The following is a 26,045-nucleotide window of genomic DNA, read 5'->3' as shown; positions in this document are numbered from 1 at the left end:
CTTGCACCATGCGCCTGGAAAAACTGCAGACACTCAATGCCAGCCTGTGAAAGCAGCCAGAAGGGAGGCTGCACCCTGCAAAGTCACAGGGGCAGAGCTGCCCAAGACCATGGGAACCCACCTCTTGCATCAGCATGACCTGGTTGTGAGACCTGGAGTCAAAAGAGATCATTTTGGAGCTTTAAACTTTGACTGTCCCACTGGGTTTCAGACTTGCATGGGCTCTGTAGCCCCTTTGTTTTAGCCAATTTCTCCCATTTGGAATGCTGTATTTACCTAATACCTGTACTCTCATTGTATCTAGGAAATAACTAACTTGCTTTTGATTTTATAGGCTCATAGGTGGAAGGGACTTGCCTTGTCTCAAATGAGACTTTGGACTGTGGACTTTTGGGTTAATGCTGAAATGACTCAAGACTTTCAGAGACTGTTGGGAAGGCATGATTGGTTTTGAAATGTGAGGACATGAGATTTGGAGGGGCCAGGGGCAGAATGATATGGTTTGGCTGTGTCCCCACCCAAATGTCAACTTGAATTGTGTCTCCCAGAATTCCCACATGTTGTGGGAGGGAACTAGGGGGAGGTAATTGAATCATGGGGGCTGGTCTTTCCCATGCTGTTCTCGTGATAGTGAGTAAGTCTCATGGATCTGATGGGTTTATCAGGGGTTTCTGTTTTTGCTTCTTCCTCTTCTCTCTTGCTGCGGCCATGTAAGAAATGCTTTTCACCCTCCACCATGATTTCAACCTCCCCAGCCATGTGGAACCGTAAGTCCAATTAAACCTCTTTTTCTTCCCAGTCTCGGGTATGTCTTTATCAGCAGCATGAAATTGGACTAATACAGGCATCCATGGATTTTGGTACCTACTGGGAATCCTGGGATCAATCCCCCATGGATACCCAGGAATGACTGTACTCTCATGCATGCTGAGGGGAGCCGATGTCCTATGCTAGCCTGGAAAGTCTAAAACTTTTGTTTCAAGGGACATGATGAGGAAAATATATGTAATAATAACAATAATAATCAGAAAATGATCCTTACTTCTTTACATGTTTGTTTTTTCTTTTATACTTTCCTTGTCTTTTATTATTTTCCCTTCATTTGCTTTTTTCCTTCCTCTCTCTACTCTTCCTATCAACTTTTAGAAATAGTTATGTTTACTTAGAAATCATGGTATTTTTATTTTGTTCATTTATGTGGTTTTAAAACTTTGCCACTTCTTTTTTGAGTGTGTGTTGGGGTGAGTGTAGATGTGCAGAGATTGAAGCACTATGATATAACCAAGAGAAAACCAGACTTGGATTTAAAAGATCTAGGTTCCCCTCCATCTGTCCTTCCCTCCCTGCTCGCTCCACAAAGGATTAGCAATCATTCATTCAAATGCATACAGTAAATAATTATACAATATACTTTTAAGGGGTATGATGAAGGAAAATAATAAAAAGGTCATGGGTAAGACCAGTGCAAAGTAATGTATAACATAGAGTCCATATTTGCTCAAAGTAGATCACAAGACATTTCATTGTAAAAACTCTCAGAAACCAAAGCAAAAAGGAAAAATAATTAATAATTGTTTTTGTCATCTGCATTAGATTAAAAGAAACCAATTGCTCTTTGAAAGTATTATGCTTTCTGATATTGAGAATTGAAACATTCTCTTATGGGTGCTCAGAAAGAAAGTATTATTTGATAGAGGGGGACATCTCAACACAGCCCTACAAGAGCAATAGTAACACATTTCCTCCTGTTCTTTCTTATAACTATGTTTGAAGTAAGCTGATATTGTAACTTCAGGGTACAATTCAATAAAAACAAAACCAAACAAAAGGCCAAATAATACAATTCCGGTAGGCAATTCTTTGATACTCAGATACATTTCAAGGGTACAATTTAGAATACCTAAAAACAAACAAATAAACAAAAACAAAACAAAACAAAAAACCCAATATGAATGGACTGCATGTTCTTAGGAAATCCACCACAGGTATTATTCCTCCTAACTGGGCTTTTGATAACACTAAATATGGCAGAGTGTGAAGTTGTAAAATCTCAGTAGAAGCAGCAGAAGGTAGATTAAGGGGGTATGCAAAAACGGAAGCCAAAGTCTTTCAAAGAACAGTTTGGGATCTCCTTTAGCGTGTGAGAGAAAGAGAGGCATCGAAGATTCTCGAATGTTGTTGTGCATAGGCCATACTTGGATATTTGTTACAAATGCAGAATCCCAGGAATCTCTGTATGGATTTTTGATTCCATTGTTCTACAGTAGGCCAATGAATCTGCATTTTAAACAATTACTCAAGAAACAACTGGGACAGGACACTGCCTTAAGCAGGTTTACAGTAACCCTAGCTGGGGAAAAAATTCAAAGCAGGTGCTCAGGATTGCTCACTTGGACAAACATCTCTCAGTAAAACACCTTAACTTAATTTTAAAATACAGAGTTAAAACAAGTTTAGCCTAAAGCTGCCTCCTTACATATAAATATCTCAGGTTCGGCCTAAAGGTTTCTCTACATATTATGAACTGTAACCTAAATGGACTTGTAAACAGACAGTAGCCTACTCTTGTGCCAAACACCAAGTTTTGGCCAATCAAAGGTGGCCAACTGTTCCAACCCTGTTCAAATAAGGCGAACACTGAGCTGTAACCCATCTGACTGTTTTGGCCCTCATTTCCATTTTTTATAGGGCACTTTCCTTTTTCTGTCTGTAAATCTTCCATCACGTGTCAGTGCTGGAGTCTCGGAGCCTACTCTGGCTTGGGAGGCTGCCCGATTCACAAATCAGTCTTTGCTGAATTAAACTCTGTTAAATTTAATTTGCCTAAGGTTTTTATTTTAACAGTAGCTTCCTGGTAAACCCTCTAGGACAAATTATTTTGGAATTGCGGTCCCTGAGTAAATGAATGTTTTCACCCACTGTATAGAATTGCTGCTAAAGCTAATTTATGGTAAAGGATGTAAAGGATGTGTGTCAAACTTTTTGATTTTAGAGTAGATAAACTAAAGCCATTAGATCAGTTTGGATTAGGTTTGGCTGCTATGACAGAAAAAATACAGTGGCCTAAATATCATAGATGTTCTTTCTCATAGAAATGGGTTTCTCATTTCATCCTGTAATCCCAGCACTTTGGGAGGCTGAGTCAGGCAGATCACTTGAGCCTGGGAGTTCGAGACCACCCCAGGCAACTTAGTGAAACTGCATCTCTACAAAAAATACAAAACTTAGCCGGGCATGGTGGCACAAACCTGTAGTCTCAGCTACTTGGGAGGGTGAGGTGGGAGGATTGCTTAAGCCCAGGAGGCAGGGGTTGCAGTAAGCCAAGATAATACCACTGCACTCCAGCCTGGGTGACAGAGCAAGACCCTGTCTCAAAAAAAAAAAGAAAAAGAAAAAGAAAGGAAAAGGGTTTCAGAGGTTGGCAGTGCTTAGTGCTGAGCAGGTAGCAGGTATCATGCTCTCTAGTGGCAGGGACCTAGGCTCCCTCCATTGCTCTGATCTTCAGCATGTGGCTTCTACATGCTGAAGACATCACACCCAAGACGGCTGCTGAAGCTCCTGCCACAGTTCCACATTGCAGATTGCAGGAAATAAGAAGGGCAAAGGTGGACGTACTCCATCCCTTTAAGGACATTTTCCGATTTTGCATTCGGGATGTGTACATACATGTCATTGACCAGAATTTAGTCTCATGGCCATACCTAGCTATGAGGAGTTGGGGGTAAGAGGGCGTTGGGAAATGTAATTTTTATTTTGGATAGCCACATGCCCAACTAAATATGGAGGTTGATTACAAAAGAAAAAGGGGGAAATGGGTCTACCAGTCTCTGCTATAGCTGTTTGTGGACATAGATTAGGAGAAAAAAGCAATTGTCTATTGAAGCTAGACATGATACTATGATAAAACCTAGCAGGCAACATCAAAGCCATGTCACCTCTCTTAGAAAAAGTCTTTCTGATTTCAATATCAAATGCACATGCTTCCTCCTTACCTGAAAGCAAAAGCGATTCATGAGATACACACTGAAAAGGTGTGTGGTCAAAATCCCTCTGCTTTTTTCCATTTCTACTGTTATGGAATTTTTACATGTGTAATGTACCCTTATTGTGACAAACCCAAGCAGCACAGAAGAGTAAAAAGTGAAGCATCCTCCTGTTGAAGCGCCTCCTTCCCCCCAATCCTACCTCAAATGCTGCCTTGGTTAACATTTTGAGTGTTTCTTTCCAAACAAGATTTGTCTCCTACTCCAAATTGTTACCTAATCTGTCAGGACTCCATGCTTCTCCTGACTTATATTCTGCTTTGTTTCGTATTAGTGTGGCATTTTACAGTCATTCACTGCAAGAAGGGATGCAGTGGGGGTCAAAGATTATAAATGTTAAAAAGTGAATGGGGCTTGAGATATCACAAAGCATTCTCACAAATCATTCCTTTGTTTATGTTGGAATGTAAGTATGACTACACTTGCTTTTTTCCCCACATGACTTAAGGAATTTTCTTCATGTTGTAATGTTTGATGGATGCAAAGCAAATGTGTAACTTACATGTTTAGGAAGCATAATAACATAATGAAACCTGTGCATCCACCGCCGAATTTATGATCAGTGCCATCTAAATTACTTGCATGCTTCTCCTTTCAGACTTCCACTTCCCCACGAGAGGTCGTACTGTCCTGACTTTTACATTTTAATTAATTTGGCTTTTAAAAAAAATAGTTTTACTACAGATATATATGTGTACAAACTATATATCAATCTTACTTCTTTTTTGAGCTTCAAAAAAGGGATTATATGGTGAATCGCTGTCTGTAACTTGACTTTCTTTTTCCCACTACATTATACTTCCAAGATGCATTCATGTCGATACAGGTAGCTGGTGAAAACATTTTTTTTCTTTCCTTTTATTTTTCTTTTTTTGAGACAGGTCTTGCTCTGTCACCCAGGTTGGAGCACAGTGGTGTGATCATAACTTACTGCAGCCTCAAACTCCTGGACTCCAGCGATCCTCCCATCTCAGCCTCCTGAGTTGCTGAGACTATAGGTGTTGCGGTCTGCATGTTTCCTAAACAAAGGAATGAACACACAAGACAACACAAGACAAGACAAACATGGCGGCTGCCCCGAACGACATGCTCCTGCTCCGCTTTATTTTATACAGTCGTCTGTGGAATGTTACCAAGTCACAAGACACATTGTTGTTTTTCTGACCTTTCCCTGACTTTCTGGATTTTCAAGATGTTTACACATAAACAAGCCCCCAGGGTCTGCCGTTTGCAGCCGGCTCCTTTGTCCTCCCTGTTTGCAGGGAAGGAACGCCCTGCTTCGTTTTCAAGAGCAGGACTTATTGGGAATGTCTTGTTTGCGAGCACGTAGTCCTCTACAACAGGCACATGCAGCTGTGCCCAGATAGAGTTTTTCATTGTTGTATAATATTCCACTGGGTAAATATTTCACAAGTTATTTATCTACTCTCCTGTTGATGGAATTTGGATAGGTTCTGTTCTGTTTTGTTTGGGTCATATAAAAAGTGCTGCCCTAAACATGTTTCTTGGTGGACGTACATGAACAACAGTTTCTCTAGGATATTATGTCCATGATGAAAGGAGAGGTGGGTGGTAGGATGTGTGTCTAACTATAGAAGATAATTACAAATTATTTTTCTTTTTTTTCTTTTCTTTTTGTTTTTCTTAAGACAGAGTCTCACGCTGTTGCCCGAGCTGGAGTGCAGTGGCACAATCTCTGCTCACTGCAACCTCCACCTCCCAGGTTGAAGCGATTCTTCTGCCTCAACCTTCTGAGTAGCTGGGATTACAGGCGCCTGCCACGACGCCCAGCTAATTTTTTGTATTTTTAGTAGAGACGGGACTTCAGCCTGTTGGCCAGGCTGATCTTGAGCTCCTGACCTCAAGTGATCCGCCCACCTCAGCCTCCCAAAGTGCTGGGATTATAGGCGTGAGCCACCGCACCCAGCCCAACAAATTGTTTTTCATAGTGGCTAAACCGATTTACATTCCCACAGTCTTGTATAATACTTTATTGACCTTTGGTTTAGTTAGACTTTGTTATTTCTGTCCATCTACTGGATATAAACAGTGCTCTCATTTGTATAATTCATAGTGTGGCTTGGGATCTTTTCACAGTGGCCTTATCCTAAACTTTAAGGTGATACCAGGACTTTGTTTTATTTTTATTTTTTTAAGTATATATACAGACAGGCCTACAAACTTACTTCTTCCTGAATCCACTCACAGTACAGCCATGGCAGCCAGTGGTCTTGGCATGCTGACCTCAGACACAAAGGTCCCAGAAGTGGCACAGCCCTCCATGGGCCTCAATCTTCTTCAGTCGCTCCGGGTCTTCACAGAGCTTGTTGTCCAGACCAGGACCTGGCTATAGTTTCCATCCTTTACATCCTTCCGTCTGTTCAGGAGCTAGTCTGGGATCTTGTACTGGTGTGGATTCTGCATAAGGGTGATCCTCAAGGAGTTCCACTTCATCCTCAGTGAATTCTCCTGCCCTCTTGGGGAGGTCGATGTCTGCTTTTTCAACTCCACATGAGCATAACTTCAGCACATACCCTTCATGGCAGTGATGGCAAAGGCTATTTTCTGCCACACATTGATGTTGGTGTTGACATGCTGGAACTTCTCAGTGATCACTAAAGACGCAGTGGCAGCATGAGTGGCGATGCACAGGCCTCCTGTGGAAGAGCTATGTCAGCGCTTTGAATGACCAAACATTAAGATTAAGTCTGCACAGCTCCGACTGATAACATGTCCTATCCACAGGCTCAAAGGCTGAGGAAAAAATATTTTAAAATAAAGGACACAACTTTTTGTTTGTTTGTTTGTTTGTTTTTGAGATGGAGACTCACTCTGTTCCCCAGGCTGGAGTGCAGTGGTGCAATCTCAGCTCACTGCAACCTCCGCCTCCTAGGTTCAAGCAATTCTCCTACCTCAGCCTCCTGAGTAGCTGGGATTATAGGCGCCCGCCACCACGCCCGGCTAATTTTTGTATTTTTAGTAGAGACGGGGTTTCAGCATGTTGGCCAGGCTGGTCTTGAATTCCTGACCTCAGGTGATCCGCCTGTCTTGGCCTCCCAAAGTGCTGGGGGATTACAGGCGTGTGCCACCACGCCCGGACAAGGACACATTCTTATGTTGATTCTGACAGATTTCCCCACAAGGTGTTTCAAATATAAGTCATGAACTGGGGCTGGGTTCCAAACCCACATGCTTCTGGTAGGGAATATTGATCCAAAAAACCAGATCTGTCAAGTATGAAAAGCAACCTGGAGTTTATAAACTGTTTATTATATAAACTGACGATTATTTATGGGAATAGAGATTGTCCTCCTAACTATGAATCAGCTTTGTATTTAGGGTAGGCTTAAAATAAATCTGATTATAGAAAACCTTTAGCCTTATATTAGTCCATTTTCACACTGCTGATAAAAACATACCCAAGACTGGGCTGGGCGCGGTGCCTCACGCGGGTAATCCCAGTACTTTGGGAGGCTGAGGTGGGTGGATCATGAGGTCAGGAGATTGAGACCATCCTGGCTAATATGGTGAAACCCTGTCTCTACTAAAAATGTAAAACATTAGCCGGGCGTGGTGGCAGGCACCTGTAGTCCCAGCTACTTGGGAGACTGAGGCAGGAGAATGGTGTGAACCCGGGAGGCCAAGCTTGCAGTGAGCTGAGATTGCATCACTGCACTCCAGCCTGGGCGACAGAGCGAGACTCCATCTCAAAAAAAAAAACAACAACAAAAAACCCCCGAGACTGGGCAATTTACAAAACAAAAGAGGTTTAATGTACTTACAGTTCCACAAGGCTGCAGAGGCCTCATAATCATGGTGGAAGGCAAGGAGAAGTAAGTTACATCTTACATGGATGGTAGCAGACAAAGAGAGAGCTTGTGCAGGGAATCTCTGCATTTTTAAAACCATCAGATCTTGTGAGACTCTTTCACTATCATGAGAACAGTGCAGGAAAGACCCACCCCCATAATTCAATCACCTCCCAGCACGTTCTTCCCAAGCCATGAGGGAATTGTGGGAGCTAAAATTCAAGATGAGATTTGGGTGGGGACACAGCCGAACAGTATCAAGCCTATTATTTGAGGGTTCTGATCTCCTGTACCCGATCACAGAGGGGCCTGGGATCAGCAAAGATCAGAGTGGTTTCTCCTGGATCACACGGCCAAACAATCTTTCTGCATGAGATACTGACCATACCTTTTGGGAGCAAATGCACCCAAAATGTCATTACTTGATTCCATGTCGTCAGCTTGGTTGGTGGTGGGGAGCTCACTAGCCTGGTTCAGTAAGCAGGCTTAGTTGTTGGAGAGGAAAGATTTTGACTAAGATTGTTTTCTTCTGTTAGTCTGCCTCAGGAACAGTCCCCAGGAACTTACGGCTTGGTCCTATAGAGAAGGGGGGTGTACATTAAAACTCCTTGAGGAGTGGAGGCACAAGCAGTTCTTCTTTGTTTGTGGCCAATCTGTGGCCAGTATTTCTTTGTTTGTCTCCCAGCATCCTCTCCCTTGGTGCAGCAACGTTCCCTGACTTCCCCACCCTCTCCTAGTCATGTTGTTGGGGTGCAACACATGATTCAGCCTTGGGCAGTCAGCATAGTTCATTCCCTGGCTTAGGAGTGGGCTCCTCACCTGAGTTGGTCTGATGAGAAGAAACCCAAGACTCCTCTGCAGAACTCCCAGAAGAGAGGCTTTCCTTGTACTGCCTTGGAGGCCATTAGGTTATGATGGTTTGCCCTTGCCTAGAGCCTAAGAATGCTGGCAACACAGGGAACAGCAGAGCAAAGAGATAGAAAGAACCCAGAAGACATCACTCGAGCTCTGAGCCCAGTCACATCTGAACGTAAAGCTCCTCTTGGGATTTTTTTTTAACACTATACTTTTTTATTTTTATTTTTAATTATCTATATTATTTGTACATATTTTGGGATACATAAGATATTTTGATACATGCATACAATGTGTAAGGATCAAGTCAGAGTAACTGGATATCCATCATGTCAAACATTTTTCTTTTCTTTGTGTTGGGAACATTACAATTCTTCTCTTCTAGCTCCTTTTTCACCAAGAGGGACATTTCCAAGGCATAGTGTGTCTACAGGGCCTGTCTAGACAACATTCCGCACAACTGGGCAGCTGCGCTCTTTCCTTGGAAGCTGTGGGCTGCTAATCCAAGTGCCACCTTGCATTCTCTTTCCTTTCTTCCCTGCCTTGCCCCTGCCCTGGGATTTACAATGAGCTGTAGCATGTGAAGCTTGCCTCTGCTCTGTTTTTCTAGAAAACATGGGCTGAGGGAGTAACTGATAGTATTTGTCGTGAACACATGTCAGCTGTTCCCTAAAGGGAGCATTGCTAGATTAAACAAATAAAAACACAAGGCCAGATGCGGTGGCTCACGCCTGTAATCCCAGCACTTTGGGAGGTTGAGGTGGGCGGATCACCTGAGGTCAGGAGTTTGAGACCAGCCTGGCTCATGTGGTGAAATCCCATTCCTACTGAAAATACAAAAAAATTAGCTAGGCATGGTGGTGCACACCTGTAGTCCCAGCTACTTCTGAGGGTGAGGAAAGGAAATCACTTGAACCCAGGAGGCAGAGGTTTCAGTGAATAGAGATCCACCACTGCACTCCAGCCTGGGCAACAGAGTAAGACTCCATCTGAAAAAAAAAAAAAAAAACCAGGACACTCAGTTAATATTGAATTCCAGATGAATATAAAAACATGTTTAATATACATATGTCCCAAATATTGCATGGGATGTAGTCATGCTAAGAGGAATTATTTGTTATTTACCTGAAATTCAAATTTAACTATGTGTCCTGTATTTTATCTGGCAACCTTAGCTGATAACTCCCAGAAATACCTGGGGAAAAGGAGGACCTAGGTCTTTGGTGATGTCATTAAGGCACTGCACGATCTCTGGACTATATTTCTCCAGACTTCTTATGGTGTAAGAAAATGAAACCCCAATTAATTAGGGCTACAAATGTCAGGTTTTATTTCACTTGCAAAAAATTGATTAACCTCTCTAATTCATCTTTGTTTCTTTCTTTGGAACTTAGCACAGTGTTTAAGCCCAGAGTAAGTGCTAAATAAATGACTGTTAAATCATTTATATTTAGAGGAAATACATTTCTTTCCATGCATAGACTAGGCATCATATACTTATAGTTTAAAACAAGGGAGACTGGGCACGGTGGCCCACGCCACTAATCCCAACACTTTGGGAGGCTGAGGCAGGGGACTGCTTGAGCCCAGGAGTTCACGATCCACCTGGGCAACATAGTGAGACCCTATCTCTTTAAAACAAACAAACAAGGGCTGAGTAATTTTGTCAAGTTTTTATTAAGGAAAAATTTAAACATATAAAATAACATAATAAGCCCTGAAATCCCATGTACATATCACCCAGCTTAACAATTGAGGATAAATAATTTAATGCTTTATGACTATGTATTACATAAAATGATACTTTATATCCATCACTGATAACTTTCTTTTTTTTGAGATGGAGTCTCACTCTGTTGCCCAGGCTGGAGTGCAGTGGTGCAATCTCGGCTCACTGCAACCTCTGCCTCGTGGGTTCAAGCAATTCTCCTGCCTTAGCCTCTCAAGTAGCTGAGACTACAGGAGCATGCCACCACGCCCAGCTACTTTTTTTTATTTTAGTAGAGACGGGGTTTCACCGTGTTGCCCAGGCTGGTTGCGAACTCCTGAGCTCAGGCAATCCACCTGCCTTAGCCTCCCAAAGTGCTGGGATTACAGGTGTGAGCCACTGCGCCCGGACCATCACTGATAACTTTCTTTTGTGAGGGTGATCACTGCTCAATCGCCATCCATCTCAAGCATCCTGAGATAATAACAAATATGTAGTTGGTTTTTTGCCAAATTAAATATCACCATTTAGACTCCTTCAGCAGATACAAAGAGAAAGATTTTCAGAATTTTATAGAGTCAAAACCAGAAAGCCATAGCAGAAAGAGCAATACCGGAAATCAAAAACTCTCTTTGGGTCAAACTGTGTCTAAATTTCTCATCCATAACAAGTGGGGTCTGAAATGGAATCTCCTCTAAGGGTTTTCCAACTCCAACAATACATGAGTTTTGAGAGAATCCTAAATGTTTACTAGGCAAATGGCATTTGATCCATACACTCAAGGTGTGAGTTCTGCTTTGAGTCTGCACTCAGATCCTGCTTTAGGTCAAGAATGACTTAAGCTGCTCTGCACAGACTTTCTCAGAGAGGATGCTGTGCCTCAGATACCCACTTCCAACCCCTTTCAGGACTGGGTCACCTATTTCCTCATTCGCTCAGAGTGTTGACAACTCACAGCTGGCAGTTGAGGCCCTCTCTGGAGATTGCCCTCAGCTGGTGAACACAGCTAGTAAAGGCAGAGTGTGTAAATGTCTAGCCCCCTTGCCCCAGTGTGGAGGGCTATGAGCCATCTCAGCTCCATAGGACCAGTGGGATTGGTTCAGGCTTTTGATGTGACTATGTCACAGCTTAACTTCTCTTGTTGCCCCATTATGCTCCCTTCACTTCCCCTGGGGATTAATTTTAAAAAGCACTCCCCAATAAACCTCTTTTTCTTGTTTTTGTTTGTTTGTTTGTTTGTTTTGAGACAGAATTTCACTCTTGTGGTCTAGGCTGGAGTGCAATGGCATGATCTCAGCTCACTGCAACCTCTGCCTCCCAGATTCAAGCAATTCTCCTGCCTCAGCCTCCCAAACTGGGATTACAGGCATGTGTCACCATGCACCTCTTGCACCTGGTCTCTTGCACCTGGTCTCAGAGTCTGATGCCCAGGGAACCTGATCTGTGGCAGTGTGGGGACTCATCCAAGAATGAAGACTGTTTGTAAATTGGGATTTCAGGGTGGAGTCATCCACTGGCCAGCGAGCCGTGAGGACCTGCCGCTGGTGGTTGGGGGTGCACAGATGGCCTCAGGCCTGCTGTACTGCTGCAACTATTAAAACTCCACCATGGTGGACATGGAAGGATGGCTGGTGGAATAGAACATACTGTCAAGTAGTGTTCAAATGCCTGTATCAGGCATTTGAGAGATACAGGGAAATAGTCATTATAAAGACAATAGAACTAGATAGTTTTTGTTAGGAAATAATCTATTATTTGGGGCAAGACAGTAAAAGGCTGAGGATAATTGGTCACCTATTACAGGTTAAGTCAGAGTTTCAGAGGACATCCTCAGAAGCATAAAAAGATACCCTCATCTCCTATCACTGGAGTGCAGAAAAACCTGAGGACTGAATTTAGGATTTAATTATGGAAGCACAGGGCTCCAGAGAAGGTTGAGTTCTGAGTTCCACAGACCAGCTCTGCCAAGGTCAGAGCCCTAATTATGAAGGAGTGGGACTGCAATACATGGGATGTGGATAACTGATGTAGAATTTTTTCTTCTTGGTCACTTTGCAAACCGGAGACCTCCAGGCAGTGATGTCCGCCCAGGGCTTGCTTGGCCATGCTGGTGTGCCTCAGCTCACCTGTGTTATAGCTTGTACCCGCATTTGGTGATTCTCAAGCTCTTGTACCACACCCAGAAGAATGAGGATATGCTGCACATTGAAGGGTGAGGAGGGCAGAGAAGAATTTTACTGAGCAACGGAACAGCTCTCAGTAGAGAGGGGACACAGGGGATGGTCCCTCATCCCCACAGTCTGGTGGTTCTCTCCTCCTTGTGTAGCTGTGTCCGGGGATTTTTATGGGCTCAGAATAGGGGAGGGGCAGGCCATAGGTAGTATTGGAAAAGGCAGCATTCAATTGGTTCAAAAGTATTATTCAGACCCTATTGATTCTTTCTGAATAATACAATCTATACAACCCAAAGAAATCAAGAGTAGATGATTAGGAGACTAAAAGTAGCCACCACAGTAAAAACGTAAAATCTCTTTTTTAGTTTCCAGACCTGAGCCAGTTTTCTGACCTAGCACCCGTTGATTGAAGGAGAGTCTAAATCCCCAGGAAGGCCTTGTAACACCATAGCAAGTATAAATGGCAATGATTCCCCTAGTCTTCCCCCCAAAATACTAAGAACTATTTATTTTGGTAATTATGTACTGGGAAAGGGTGGTACCCAAATAGTTTGAGGACACAGAGTCCAAGCTAATATTGGCACCTGGAAACCTAAGACATTATGAGAGCCATCTATTAGAGGAAGTGTGAATGGGCACCAGGTAATACATGGTCCTGGCCTAGGTCGAGTTCACACTTGGTTCCCTGGGGTCCACAGACTCACCCAGTGGTCATGGTCCTAATCCCCAAATGTTTAATTTTAAACGGACATACTTGAGGGTTGGCAGAAACCTTACATTGGTTCATTGGCCTGCAGAATGAGAAGTATCACAGTAGAGAAAGCTCAGTGCAAACCTTGAACTATCCCTCCAGCCCATGCAGATAAGACAGAACAGGAACTCCTTTTCGGAGCCTGTACCCACCTTCCCCTGAGCATGAAAATAAAGGAAAATGTTCCTTCAAAGGAAATTCGAGGCAACTAGTTAGCCTCAATAAGGGAACAACTTAATAAGCAAGAAGGTAATAGTAACTTAAAACAATAGCCAAGGAAGTTAGAGTCAGCAGATGTTTTGTTTCTTATAGAAACTAAAGGTAACATCCTAACATATGTCACCGAGTTGTTTTTCAAAAACCCGGATCCCCACCAAATGGATCCATTAGCACTCAGGCCTCAGATAAGGAGGAAATGAGGACTGAACTCCTACCGCTGTTCTTTGTTCTAAATTTCTTCCTAAGGGGCCTGGAGAAGGTCACACCCATGAGCCAGAGCTGACGTTCTTTTTTAGAGACAAACTTTGCCTCCTTAACTAATTGCAAGTGAGAAAATCTTTGAGTCTACCACCAACCTATGGGCTCCTGCTTTTAGATATCCCACTTTTTTAGGTCAAACCAATGTACAGCCTCCATGTTTTGCTTTATGACTTTGCCTGTAACCTCTGCCTCTTCACCTTTAGAAGTCTTACCTGTAAGTCATCTGGAAGTTCCAGTCTTAAGTATGAGCTGCTCGATTCTTCTTGCTTGGTGCCTTGCAATAAATGCCTCACTTTCTCTTGATGCTATGCCAATGTTAGCGTTTGACTTTGCTGCCCCGGGCAAGTGGACTCCAGTTCAGTTTGATAACAAAGATAAGTAAATCAAAACCAATATCACATTCTGGGGGAAAACAGCAGCTGAAAACATCTGCCTCCTCCATGGTCATATTCCCACATCCAGGGGCAGGCCAGTCCTGGAGGATCAGGACAATTCTGAAAGGCCATCCTTCATCCGGAGCCCTCCATGAGATTGGCTGAGACCATTGGTGTGACCGTGTCACACCCCAATTCTCCTTCTGCCCAGTCTGGCTTTCTCTACCCCTCACAGGTGTTGATTCCCAAGAGTCCCTCCCAATAACCTTATTGCATGTGAATATATATTTCAGAATCTGCTTCCTGGGAAATCTGACGTGACAGAATGAATCCACAACATTCATTACCAGAAGACGCTCTGCCTTTGAACTGGCCTGCCCATGGGCTTTTCCCTGGACCTTGGGAGCACCTCTAATCAAAAGTTAATACTCAGAGGCTCAGAGGTTTCACTCAAACACTGCCCAGGAAGGAGTCACTGAAAATCCTATGAGGAAGGGAAGTGGGGGAACCTGGGAGGGAGGAAAGTACACAATCTGAAAGATGTATAAGTACAAGGTTTCCATAAGTTTGGGGCTTGAATCATATACCTGAGAGAGAGAGATTGCTAGGAATGAAAAGAAGCAAGCCACAGCTTTTCATCAACTACCTAAGCCAAGCAGTGGGCAGATCTACCAGCTGGCCATGCAGGGAGTGCTGAATGGCTGTCAGTCTTGTGGGCAGGACGTCCCAACTATTCTGACCCGTCACTGCCATTTTGGGCACAGAAGGGAGGACAATGGGGCAGTCAGCCTCAAGGCACTTAGTCTTCTACTCCTTTTCTCTTCCTTTCCAGTTCTTTAAACTGAGAATCAGGGTTTATGTCCAGTCCCAGAGTGACACTTAATTACACCACTTTGTCCTCTCTCTTTTTTTTTTATGAGATGGAATTTTGCTCTTGTTGCCCAGGCTGGAGTACAATGGTACAATCTCAGCTCACCACAACCTTCCCCTCCCAAGCTAAAGTGATTCTCCTACCTTAGCCTCCCAAGTAGCTGAGATTACAGGCATGCACCACCACACCCTGCTAATTTTTGTATTTTTAGTAGAAACAGGGTTTCTCCATTTTGGTCAGGCTGGTCTCGAACTCCCAACCTCAAGTGATCCGCCTGCCAAAGTGCTGGGACTACAGGCGTGAGACTACAACATGGTCCAGCCCTGATGCCTCCCTTTTCCTCCACCCTCATCTAAGTTGAGAAGATTCTTAGCTGTAAAACTGTCATGAGCTGACTGGAGAGGTCTATATTTTTAGCTTTAAATGCAACTGGAAAGCATATTTTTGCTCTGAAAGTGCCCAGACATGGAAGAATTTAAACAATTTCTAATTTCCACTTTCTACAGGACTCAGAGGAAGAAAACCTACCTGAGAGGAACTTTTTTCTCTTACACATTATGAATCTCACTTAAGGTACGTCTGTTAATGGCTCTGGACTTGATTTGGATCATCTGTAAAATGAGGCTAATAAGAATGTGCCAGAGGCTGCTGGCAAGATGGCCAAATGGAACAGCTCCGGTCTGCAGCTCCCAGCAAGACCAACACAGAAGGTGGGTGATTTCTGCACTTCCAACTGAGGTACGCTGTTCATCTCACTGGGACTGGTTAGACAGTGGGTGCAGCCCATGGAGGGTGAGCAGAAGCAGGGTGGGGTGTCACCTCACCCAAGAAGTGCAAGGAGTTGGGGAGCCTCTCTTTCCCAGCCAAGGGAAGCCATGAGGGACTGTGCTATCCGGCCCAGATACTATGCTTCTCCCACAGTTTTTGCAACCCACATACCAGGAGATTCCCTCGGGTGCCTACACCACCAGGGCCCTGGGTTTCAAGCACAAAACTGGGCTGCTGTTTGGCCAGACACTGAGCTGGCTGTGGGAGTTTTTCTTTTTGTATCCCAGTGGCGCCTGGAACCCCTGTGAGACAGGCCTGTTCACTCCCCTGGAAAGGGGGCTGAGGCCAGAGAGCCAAGTGGTCTCGCTCAGCAGGTCCCACTCCCATGGAGCCCAGCGAACTAAGAACCACTGGCTTGAAATTCTCGCTGCCAGCACAGCAGTCTGAAGTCAACCTGGGACGATTGAACTTGGTGGGGGGCAGGGTGTCTGCCATTACTGAGGCTTGAGTAGGCAGTTTTCCCCTTACTGCTAAAAAGGCCTGGAAGTTTGGAATGGGCAGAACTCAACACAGCGCGGCAAATTGGCTGTCGCCAGACTGCCTCTCTAGATTCCTCTTCACTGGGCAGGGCATCTCTGAAAGAAAGGCAGCAGCCCCAGTCAGGAGCTTGTCAATAAAACTCCCATCTCACTGGGACAGACCACTGGTGGGAAGGGGTGGCTGTGGGCATAGCTTCAGCAGATTTAAATGTTTCTGCCTGCCAGCTCTGAAAAGAGCAGCGGATGCTGACAAAGAGGGTTCTACCAGCACAGTAGAGCTTGAGCTCTGCTAAGGGGCAGGCTGCCTTCTCAAGTGGGTCCCTGATCCCTGTGCCTCCTGACTGGGAGAGACATCCCAACAGGGTGGACAGACACCTCATACAGGAGAGCTTCAGTGGGTATCAGGCCAGTAGCCCTCTGGGACAAAGCTTCTAGAGGAAGGAGCAGGCAGCAATCAGAGGACGCAGAGAAATAGGAACGCTTTTACCCTGTTAGTAGGAGTGTAAATTATTTCAACCATTGTAGAAGACAGTGTGGTGATTCCTCAAGGATATAGAACCAGAAATACCATTTGACCCAGCCATCCCATTGCTGGAGTATATACTCAAAGGATTATAAATCATTCTATTATAAAGACACATGCACACGTATGTTTGCTGCAGCACTTTTTACAATAGCAAAGACTTGGAGCCAACCTAAATGCCCATCAATGACAGACTGTACAAAGAAAATGTGGCACATATACACCATGGAATACTATGCAGCCATAAAAAAGAATGAGTTCATGCTCTTTGCAGGGACATTGATGAAGCTGGAAGTCATCATCCTCAGCAAACTAACACAGGAAGAGAAAACCAAACACTGCACGTTCTTACTCATAAGTGGGAGCTGAACAATGGGAACACATGGACACAGGGAGGGGAACAACACACACCAGGACCTGTTGGGAGATGGGGGGCAAGGAGAGGGAGAGCATTAGGACAAATACCTATTGCATGCGGAGCTTAAAACTTAGATGACGGGTTGATACGTGCAGCAAACCACCAGGGCACATGTATACCTATGTAACAAACCTGCATGTTCAGCACATGTATCCCAGAACTTAAAGTAAAATTTTAAAAAATTATACAAGAATCTAGAACCAGAAACACCATTTGACCCAGCAATCCCATTACTGGGTATATACCCAAAGGATTATAAATCATTCTACTACAAAGACACATGTACACGTATGTTTATTGCAGCACTGTTCACAATAGCAAAGACTTGGAACCAAACCAAATGCCCATGAATGAGGGACTCAAAAAAGAAAATGTGGCACATATATACCATGGAATACTATGTAGCCATAGAAATGAGAACATGTCCTTTGCAGGAACATAGATGAAGCTGGAAGCCATCATTCTTAGCAAACTAACACAGGAACAGAAAACCAAACACCGCATGTTCTCACTCAAAGTGGGAGTTGAACAATAAGAACACATGGACACAGAGAGGGGAACATCACATAGTGGGTCCTGTGGGGGATGGGGGGCAAGGGGAGGGAGAGCATTAGGACAAATACCTAATGCATGCAGGGCTTAAAACCTAGATGACGGGTTGACAATTGCAGCAAACCACCATGGCACATGTATACCTATGTAACACACCTACACGTTTTGTACATGTATTCTGGAACTTAAAGTAAAATAAAAAATTAAAACCAAAACAAACAAACAAAAAAGAATGTGCCTGACATAACAGGAGTGTTGTGGGTCATATGAAATTATATTGAGTAAAAATTCTATGGTGCTATTTTATTGGCAACACTGCACAGCAGAATTGGAAATTCAAAAAAGCTATGAATCTGTTTGTAAGAATATTCACCAAAAAGTAAAGTTAGTAAGTGTAACTATAAATTCCGTGTAGTGAGCACAGGCACTGGATCAGATGGATGTGGATTTGAAAATAGTCTCCACCACGTATTTGCTCTGTGGCCTGAGAAAATTACATCAATAACATGGAGATAATAATACCTGTTTCAGAGAGTGATTGCCAGAACTACAGTTAGATAGTATATCAAAGTAGGCTAGGCTATACTATGGTAACAAATAGCTCTTAAATCTCAGTGACTTCAAACAACAGGTTTATTGTTTATTTCCCACTCATAATACGTGTTTACTGTGGTCCCTGCAGACCAGCTTTGGTGGGAGGGGGATCTACTCTACATTGATCCAAGACACAAGTGGACAGAGCACCCACAATCTGGAATGTAACAACCTAGGTTGAAGGAAAGAGCCTTCTGGAGGGTCTGAATGGAAGTGATACACATCATTTCCAGTTAGATCTCAGTGGCCAGAACTAGTCATATGGCCCCACTGACCCTAAGTTTGTCCCCCTTCTGCCCAGAAGGCAGACAACCAGAAATATTAGGTGGATGGTATAATGCCTACCACAGATAGCACACATGATTACCCTTGGCACAAAATGCCCACTCAGATGTTCCTCCCCCACACACAAATGTTACATGCACACACACACACACACACATTTTTTTTTTTTTTGAGAGTCTCACACTGTCACACAGACTGGAGAGCAGTGGCATGCTCACAGCTCACTGCAGCCTTGATCTTCTGGGCTCAAATGATCCTCCCACCTCAGTCTCCCTAGTAACTTGGAGTATAGGTGTGTGCCACCATGTCCAGCTAATTTTTTTTTTTTTTTGTATTTGTTGTAGAGATGGGGTTTCGCCTTCTTGCCCAGGCTGCTCTCAAACTCCTGGGCTCAAGTGACCTGCCTACCTTGGCCTCCCAAAGTGCTGGGATTACAGGCGTGAGCCACTGTGCCCAGCCTTTCCTCCCTTTCTATGGAGGAATAAGATGAATTTAACCAATATGCTTGAAATTTATTTGATCAGCATATACTGATTAACCACTTAAAGTCTCCCTTTGAAATTTTGTAAATGTGAAAGAGGGAGTTTTAAAATAGGCCCCAGAGTTCCTTTAAAAGAAGAAATATATTTCATTTAACAAAATGCTCAGAAAGCTGTTTTGTTGTGGAAAAATAGCCCTCATGCCTCGGTGGCTGTACTAGGAAAAGACACTAGGCAAAATTATTGTACATATTAAAGGGAAAAGAATTTCAAGTTTCTTGAGGCAGCCTGGGAAACGTTATAGAATAGAGACTCAAACATTCCATTTTAAATAATCTGCAGTGGTACATGCAATGTAACGCCTACCGCAAAGCTTCAACAAAACCCTGCTACGCTTTGGGTAAGCAGTGTTTGTTGCAGGGAAATTAAGGCAAAGTAGTGTTTGTTGGGTTAATTCAGGACAAGAAGCAAAGAAAGCTTCAAGCAAGATAAAAAATCTAGCAGAAAACTATTGTAAACAGCATATACCCCTGGGAATCCTCAGTCATTCTGTGGGGAAATGTTGAGTTTCCAAGCCCAGTGTATGAAATATTTCCATTTAAATGTTAAAGAAAAAAGTGACCCCACTAAACTGAAGGAAACAGGGCTCTCTAGCTGCTGAGTTTTAAATAACCAGGATAGCCCTCCGATATTGGTGGGTTACTTTGTAGTTGGTTAGCATTTAAAAAAATCATAGTTGAAGCTGATTTCTTTGACAAATGCCAGCCTCTTATTAAGCAAGTTCAGTATATAAAGTATTGAAATGAGTTCCCTGCAGAGACTTTGCTATTATAATACAGCAAGTCAGGCAACCATTTCCCTGTGCGGTTGAGATGGGAGCTGCTCCAGCCTTTCTTCCCGAGCATCCCTCTGTTCTCCTAATGAAGTCACTCTGTAACCCACAGCCCTCCAGGGCAGCTGAGCCAGCAATAAGAAAGGAGGTTAATTTACCTCTACCTGCCTTCTGTCAAACAGAAAATCACATTTTTGAAATCCACACGAAACTTAGGGTCATAATAAGCTTATAGGTGAAGAATGTAGGTGGTCTGGGCTGTTTGTAGAACAAAACTAGGCTCTGTGAAGAGGTTGCAGTGAAATAAACATTTTATGGAGCCCTTCCTGAGGTGGTTTTTTTGGTATTGTTTTGTTTTTTGGAGGTAGGGCCTACTTAAAATGTTTGTAACATATCTACTTTTAAAAACACTTGCCCGTCTTTACCCATGAAGTATTGAGAGCACTTATTGAGGGTTAAAGTGCTTATTAGTGGGAGTTCACCTCATGGCTGCATGGCCAGAGAAGCGCTGCAGTGGGAAAGGGCTGCCCTTGTTGTCCTGCCAGATCTTGAAGGCCTGGCCAAAGCATGTTACTCTCTTTAAGCATTTTTCTTTTTACTTTCAATAAGGGCTCAGGCTTATAAAAACATCCTATGTCATCCTTAAGGAAAACATAAAAATAAATGACTGTGAATGGCCAAGGAAGTCTATCAGGGAGGAAATATAGTGGAGAGAAAAACAACCACAGGCTCTCTCATCAACTCTTGGAGAGGCAAGAAATATGGCAACGTCAGGGTGAGTTTTTACTCATCCTTGACCTCTGTCTGGAGAGGGGCAGTGACTCCACCTCCCGCCCAGGACAGGATGCTGTGGACGTCAGGAGGGCAGCTCTGGGCACAGCACCTACCTGAGGCCATGCATTCCTTCTAAGCCTCTCGGGCACCTGGGAGTGACTTTTGGAATACAGGATATTTGTTAGTCTACTCACGAAATGCTAGATCTTGGGCAAGATCTGTAACCCCCAGGGGCCTCGGTTTCCTCAGCTGTAAGATGGGGCTGAGAAAAAGAGCTTGTAATCCCTTACCCAAGACCCTTGGGTCAAATGTGTCTCCAAATTCAGGATTTTCAGATCTGAGAAGGGCAAGAAGCTGGCCAAAAGTATCCATTGTATGTACTACACAGAAAAGAAAAGAATTTCACATTTCTTGAGGCAGCCTGGGAAACTTCTAGAATAGAGAAAGTGGTGTCTGGAGCAGTACTTGCAATCGAATACACTGAGAGACACACTGAGGATGGAGAAGTTTCCACTGAGGCCATGGCATGTCCTCGTCCTCCACAGCCATTTTTCCACCCACTCTAACACATGACCTTAGCCCCTAACTGCTCCTCCTCATCCCTCTTAATGAAATCCAAATTGCCTGAACAACGGTGGTTGATGTGCAAGAAGAATTCCTCTCTCTTCTAAAATCCATCCCTCATCTACCATTCCTGAACTTCCTGAATTAGGGGTGACGCCCCTGCTAAGGCCCTATAACGGCAACAACAACAACAACAACAACAACAGCAACAAACAACAAACCAAAAACCCTCCCTCCTCCCCAAGGTATTTGAGAATACTCCTTTCAGGGACTGCTCCTGCCTGGCAGTCTGGATTAAAGTCTATGGTCATGGTGTTCCGGTTGCGTTTCCTCCACAACATTCATAGTTCTGCAGTGAGACATAGGAACACCTGTGGTGCATAGGAATGGATAAAAAACACGAAGAGCCTCACCGAGGGAAGGTGTGCTGGTAAATGACTGATGAAAATGTCCCGTTTTCAGAGCTTTTTGAATTTTAGAAACGAGGATGTGAAATTGACGACCTTTGGTGCTGTGTGGTCGGGTTGATGTGAAAATGAAATGAGACAGTACATGAAAGTATTTGGAATAGTACTGGGCACAAAGAGCTTAATAAATATTTGCCATGGTGATTATGCTGAGTTTTGTGTAACCAAGGAGCTGTCACATTGGGGTTCAGACTCACGGGTGCACAGAGGGACCACAGCTTAGGACAACGCCATGGGAGAGGGCATCCTCTCATCCCTGCACCCTGAAAAACTTTGCAAGGGTAGGTTTCCAGCCATACCTGCATCTGGCTCTAGGCTGCCTGTTTCTGGGAGAGATCCTGTGCATCCTCAATAGCTCCACATAGAGGCTCTGAATGCAGCCTGTCTGCAGAAGACTCCAGTTTCCCAGTTATCCAATGATTTATTTTTGCACAAGGCAATTGTAATTGAAGAGCAGCCCAGAATTCTTGGGCTTCTTACTGGGGCACATAGATAGAAAGAATATATTCTTTTGATAGAAGTATAAGAATGTAGAGTGATATCATCTTAAATTGTACTTCAAGTTATACAAACTATAGAAGTAAACATAGCTAAAATCATTTAAAACAAACTTGTGCAACCTGTGGCCCATGGGTTGCACAAATTCGTAAACTTTCTTACAACATTATGAGATTTTTTTGCGATTTTTTTTTTTTTTTTTTTTTTTTAGCTCATCAGCTATCATTAGTGTTAGTATATTTTACAAGCGGCCCAAGACAATTTTTCTTCCAACGCAGCCTAGGGAAGCCAAAAAATTGGACACCCCTGATTTAAAACATGGCCCATAATTTAATCATCCACATATTAATTCATTTAACAGTCAGTGCCCGTGCACCTGTGTGGCCCAGGCACTGATCTATGCCCAGGGATTCAGAGCTGAACAAAACAGACAAGTCTCTCCTCCCATGGAGTTTCCATCCTAGTGAAGACAATGGACAAATAACTAAATAATATAATTGTTAATTGTGGTGGGTGCTAGGAAAAAAACAAAACTGGGTAATGGAGCTGGGAGTGTCTGGAAGTGGGTATTTTGAATGGGGTAAGTCAGGAAAGGTCTCTATGAAATTATCTTCAACAGTTGAGAAGGGGGTTGGAAAGAAGCTGGCTCATGAAGACCTCAGAGATGAAAGTTCTTAGCAGAAGGAGGAGTAAGTGTAAAACCCCTGAGGCAGAAAGGATTGGAGATGTTTGGGGAGCAGCCAGGAGAGGCATGTGGATGGAGCTGGGGATTGAGAACAGGAGGTGTGGTTGGAGAGGTGTGCAGGGGCCTGCTCCACCGGGTCAGACCCTGCAGGCCATGCCAAGCAGTGTAGATAGTAAGTGTAAGGAGTAGCCACTGGAGGGTTTAAGCAAAGACATGATACAATCTCATTTATAATTGCTTGAGGAGCAGGATAATTATTTTCTATAGTTCCGTTTTTCACACACCCTTAAGGGAATTTGCTAGGCATAGCTTTTAAAGGGCTCTGAATTCATTCTGAATTCATTCTTGTGACTGTATCTGGTATTCTAGTAGTCACCTAGGTCACTAACAGTGCCTTGAGTCACCACCTCCAAAATTAAGCCATCCCCACATATGAAAACCTGTGACTATCAGACTTAATGCATATGATGTTGTGTGGCTTTTTCTACTGTACAAAAAAAACCCCTTACATTAAATATAAATGCACATTAAATATTTAGCAAACACTTGTTTAAGGAATGATGCAAGTGGAGCAAGAAATAAATGGCATAAGCTCCCGACATACGAGTCACATAAGATCATGACAATTCAACCTTACCTGTCACTACTTAACTTTCATTTTCCTTCTTGCTTTTAGGAAAAACAGCCCTAACATTCCATATCTCCTGACACCTCCCTGCATCACACATCCACATTTTGGGTAGAAGGAGACTTTGACACCCAGCTCAAGACTCTCGGAGGTTGTAGACAAGCAACAAGGGGAACGTAAGGACCAGCCAGTCTGGATTCAGTCCAGCAGCTGCCCAGTTGACACCTCGACCAAAGCCAACTTCTCACTCACCTCCAGCATAGTTACTATCTATCTAGCTGATGATTTCTCCTTCCTTTCAATGAAAGCTTTACCTACATAAGTGGCTTCTGTTTGCCTGGGAGACAAAGTGGGTCACATTCACAGTAGCACTTTATATTGATGACTATTGTCTCTACTCATGTAGGGCCTCTAGTTCTCCTCCAAGTCGCTCCTATCACCAGAGGCACCTCATTTATGAGCTCAACCTCCATTGCCTGCTGGGGCCACCTCTGCCTGCACAGCTGCACAAGGGCCCTTCTTCTGTTGTCACAGCCCTCAGATGAGCCACTTTCATGGGGAACTGTTGCAGCAGATACTGCAGCTCTGCACTGGCCTACAACCACCAGGCACCATTAAAGCTGGGCCTCCACTGTTGCCAAACATTATTGCCAACATATGCACTTTCAGTTCATGTTGTTGAGGGTTTTTTTTAGCCCCTCCTTCCCCTTTCCATCATGTTCCACTTCTAGACTAAGGCATGAGACCAGGGGAGGTCATAAAGCTGGACTGGAGGATAAATATAAGTTGTAGTGTTCTTCTGTCTGCTTTGTTACCCCTCCTCTCTGAATACTGGAGTAGTATAACAGCAGCAATCACATATGCTTGCTTTCCTCACCTCCTGGTAACATGCCCTGTGTTAATCCCCTCTCCTTGAATGATGGAATGTCATTCTAAAATTATGAAAAAATTGTAAGACTCCAGTGGAGCCCTGAGATGACTGCAGCGCCAGCCAACAGCTTGATTGCAACTATTACAATAGACCTTAAGCCAGAACTATTTAGTCAACCCACACCTTGATTCCTGACCCAAAGAAATAATGAAATAATACATGTTCATTATTTAAGTCACTAAGTTTAGGGGTAATTTGTTAAGGAGCAACACTAACATAGACACATAGAAGGATATAAATCAAGTGTAGAGCTCAGTGATTATTTCATAAGGTAAGCACACCTCTACAAGCACTGCCCAGTTCCAGAAATGAACATTGCCAACAGCCTCGAAGCTCCCCTCATGCTCTCTTCCAGTCATTATCTCCCAAAAGGAACTGTTGTTTTCATATTTAGACTTTAGAATTATTTGTCTACTTTTGAGTTTTATATAAGCAGAATCATACATGTGTTTTGTGGCTGGCTTCTCTTGCGCAGCATCATCTTTATGTGATTCACTCATGTTGCTTCATGTAGCAGCACTCATTGCTGAACTATTCCACTGTGGGAATAGACCGCATTTTATTTTCCATCCCACTGTTGATGGACATTTGGGGGCTATTACAAATAGTGCTGCTATGAATATTCTTGTACACATCTTTTGGTCAACATATGTCAGTATCTCAGGCTGGGTATGGTGGCTCATGCCTGTAATCCCAGCATTGTGGGAGGCCAAGGTGGGTGGATCACTTGAGTCTAGGAGTTCAAGACCACCTGGGCAACATGGCGAAACCCTGTATCTACCAAAAAGTACAGAAAATTAGCCAGGCAGGATGGCGTGCGTCTGTAGTCCCAGCTGCTTGGGAAGCTGAGGTGGCAGAATTACTGAGCCCAGGAAGTTGAGGCTGCAGTGAGCCGAGATCGTGCCACTGCACTCCAGCCTGGGCAACCGGAGTGAGACCCTGTCTCAAAAACAAACAAAACAAAACAAAATATATATATAAGTATTTCAGCTGGGTATATACTGGGGAGTGGAACTTCTGGGCCATATGTTTAATAGACACTGCTAGCTGGGCTCAGTGGCTCATGCCTGTAATCCCAGCACTTTGGGAACCTGAGGCGGGCGGATCACAAGGTCAGGAGATCGAGACCATCTTGGTCAACATGGTGAAACCCTGTCTTTACTAGAAATACAAAAAATTAGTTGGACGTGGTGGTACGTGCCTGTAATCCCAGCTACTCAGGAGGCTGAGGCAGGAGAATCGCTTGAACCAGGCAGTAGGAGGTTGCAGTGAGCTGAGATCACGCCACTGCACTCCAGCCTGGTGACACAGGGAGATTCTGTCTCAAAAAAAAAAAAAAAAAAAGACATTGCCAATCAGTTTCCACCCTGGCTGCAGCAGTTCAGATTTCCGCCAGTGGTATACAAAAGTTCCCACTGTTTCACATTCTCACCAACACTTAGA

At 43.7% G+C, this 26,045-nt stretch overlaps 1 pseudogene; it reads right to left on the bottom strand.

The window, feature by feature from the left end:
* Positions 1–6,225: 6,225 nt before the first annotated feature.
* Positions 6,226–8,284, bottom strand: LOC117076601 (annotated as a pseudogene).
* Positions 8,285–26,045: the final 17,761 nt, after the last annotated feature.

Source organism: Trachypithecus francoisi, unplaced genomic scaffold (genome assembly GCF_009764315.1).
Source record: "Trachypithecus francoisi isolate TF-2019V2 unplaced genomic scaffold, Tfra_2.0 Lachesis_group5, whole genome shotgun sequence".
Classification (NCBI taxonomy): domain Eukaryota; kingdom Metazoa; phylum Chordata; class Mammalia; order Primates; family Cercopithecidae; genus Trachypithecus; species Trachypithecus francoisi.
This window is presented reverse-complemented; position numbering and strand designations above follow the sequence as displayed.